This window comes from Anoplophora glabripennis, unplaced genomic scaffold, assembly GCF_000390285.2.
Source record: "Anoplophora glabripennis isolate ALB-LARVAE unplaced genomic scaffold, Agla_2.0 scaffold983, whole genome shotgun sequence".
Lineage (NCBI taxonomy): Eukaryota > Metazoa > Arthropoda > Insecta > Coleoptera > Cerambycidae > Anoplophora > Anoplophora glabripennis.
Window position 1 is genome coordinate 93,799 of NW_019417067.1, and position 3,422 is coordinate 97,220.

The window sequence follows — 3,422 nt, forward strand, 5'->3', positions numbered from 1 at the left end:
TGCCAGATGCAATTAATATTCCACGAAAATATGTTTTAAATATTCCATTTTTAAGTAAAAATCATTTAAATGCAATTTTCTGCCATTGTACCATTCATGTATAAAAAATGTTACAAAAAGGTAACTAAATCTATTAACCACATATTTTTTATGGCATTTTGTTAAAATGTTAAGCAACAAACTAAGTCTTATAAAAATATCCTTGAATGGTATCGATTCCTACTTTTTCTGTATGTGATTTTAGTCAAACAATAATTGTAAAAGCATGAATTTAATAATAATAACAATAAGATTATAGTCTGTTTGGAAATGAAAGAGAGTAATAAAACCCCGAGATAAGAACCGGCCATGGGCGTGGTAATATTTCGTTTCAGGTAATTATCGGGTAACACTAATGCTAACAAGTAATGGGTGTACATTAGTATATTTTACTGGATACATCATAGGGCACGAACCAGTGTATTGTGCCAAAAATCAGTAGAAGCAAATTATGGGCCGTCTTACGAAAGTTGAATTTTTGCTGGGAAAAGCAGAACAGGAAGTCAGTTCTTATCGATAAAGACGAAATTATTTGTTGGCGAAGATCCTACTTAAGATCAATTAGAAAATTCCGTGACGAAGGGAGGAATATTTATTATCTAGACGAAACTTGGGTCAACGAGGGATATACTGGAACAAAAGTATGGCAAGATAAAAATGTAAAAAGTTTTCGACAAGCATTTTTGGATGGACTTTCAACAGGGTTCAAGGCACCTTCAGGTAAAGGGCGAAGATTAATAGTGACACATATAGGTAGTGCCAGTGGTTTTGTAGATGGCGGTTTACTTTTATTTGAATCTAAAAATACAGGTGACTATCACGAACACATGAACGCAGATGTTTTCGAAGAGTATTTTACAGAGATGTTGGATCTTATTCCTCCGGGGTCTGTAATTGTCATGGATAATGCCAGCTACCATTCACGGCAGACCGAGAGGACGCCTACGACTGCTTGGAGGAAAGCCGATATAATTCAATGGTTATCCGGAAAAAACATTTCTTTTGAAACAAATATGGTGAAAAAGGAACTTTTGACACTTGTCAATCTTAATAAAGATCAGAAAAAATATGTTATCGATGAAATGGCAACAAATCGCCAAATAACGGTACTACGGTTACCACCTTATCATTGTGAACTTAACCCAATCGAATTAGTCTGGGCGCAGGTAAAAGGAGATGTAGCGCAAAATAATACGACGTTTAAATTAAGTGACTTGAAAATTTTGTTAAAAAATTCCTTGGAACGAGTAACTGCAGATAACTGGCAAAGATGTATACATCATGTACAAAAAGAAGAGGAGAAAATGTGGGAACTCGATAATTTAATTGACGTTACTGTGGAACCTATCGTTATCAATCTAGGAGACGAAGATAATTTATTAGAATATTCAGAGGATGAATTTTAATATACCTACTTTTTTATTTTCTTTATTGTACATTTATACAACACTACATTTACTCACCATAATTTGAATTTTCAAAATACATATATTTTTGTGTGGAATAAAAGTCTATTCATTGAATTTAAGTAAATATTTTGTAACAATATTGAATAATTTTATTTGAATTACTAAAAACCCTCTTAACCCGGTTATGATGCTTAAAGTAGCCTCATGTTTTGAAATGCTGTTTTTATATTGTTTACTTATAAGAGAAATGGACCGAGAAATTGAAGCGGCATAGACAAAGACGGATTGTCGGGGATTAAATTTTAGCTACCTGCTACAATTTAGTACAGTCAGATCGCACAAAGTTTTTTTAAAAGTACACCTCATCTATACGGAAAATGCATAATATAAAAATATTGAATATAATCACCAGTACTACATTTATTTACGATTTGCATACCTAATGAGCTTTTATTACTCTCTTTCATTTCTAAACAGACTATAATTGACCAAATTACAAATTATAACCACTACAAGATAAATAATTAAAATTAGTGTGGTCAAAAGGTCATTTGGTCAACTAAAGCTTCTTCTTCTTCTTCTTCAAAGACCCAGAAAAATAATATATTTTTTTTACGTTTTTCCCAGTCTACACCTATAATAGAAACAGATAACATAAAATCATTTTAAAAATATGCAATGCATGTATATCCAAGAATAAATGATAATCAAATCTAACAAACAATCTTAAATTTAGATGTATGAACCTAACTGTGCACTGGTCATTAAGCATATTTTTTTCATAAACGAGTTCAGGGAGATATCTTTTAGGGAGGCAGGAATATTATTACACAGGGTGTCCCACCGGGAACTGCGTCGATCGATATCTAGGAAAGTACTGCTCCGAAAAATTTAAAAATTTGTCAATGTCTTTGGGGCGAACACAATTAAATATCTAGAACTCTCCAGTACTTCCGGTTATATCGGAAGTCGACACCAACTTCGTTATTTTAAATGGGACACCCTATATATTATTACATTTTCGCATTCTACATGAAATTTGAGGTTCACTTTATTAAATATTCCCTATAACTAGGAGTTATAGATTTTGAAACATTTGAAATTTGACAGGTGCAAGGGTTCGCGGAGATGCTAGTAACTCTATTCAGGAGCGTAATATCAAGTGGATTTTTGGTACCTGTAAAGGGCATAGGTAACACTACATTATGGTATACCAACAAATTAAAACATTTATACTAGGTGTTTCATTTTTGCTGTTACATTTTGTTAACTTAAATGGAACACCCTGTTGTGTCTGAATAGTTTTTGCCGAAAATTGAAATAAAAATGTCTACGGATCGTTTAAATTATATTAATGAGAATTATTTTCAATTAACGATATCTTGACAAAAAATGAATATTCTTTCAAATCGAAAGAAGGATTTTGAAGGGTAAATTTTCAGTGGTGTAATTGATTTTCTGAAACAAAATTTATTCGCGATGTCATATAACCTTGAATAGCAAAAAAACGTGTTTTTTACACATTTAGGTTAGAATATCTCGGAAACCTAGGGTGATGCGTCCATTCTGATGCGAGATTCGGATTCAGAGCATCAAAATCCTTCGGGAACATATTGTCTGCTTTCTGGGTTTTTTCTTTTTTGTAATTTTGTCGGCCTGTGAATGGTACAAAAAATAAAAAAAACAAATAGAAGCTGATGAATAAAGCTAATTGACTCTGGCATTAATTAAGATAGAAAAAAAAGTTTCTGAGTTTTGAAAAAAAAATTGTAAAAGTTTTGCCTTGTATTATTTCTTTTTGTTGCGCCGAGATGCTCAAAAAAATTTTCATCTCAAGATTTCAGAACTAGAACCTTCAAGCTTTTTTTCTCGATTATTCACGAAGTTAGAGACTCAAAAATCATTAAAAAAATTTGGAAATTTTCCTGCTCCTTTATTTTTTTTTGTTGAGTTTATAATATATAATATAATATA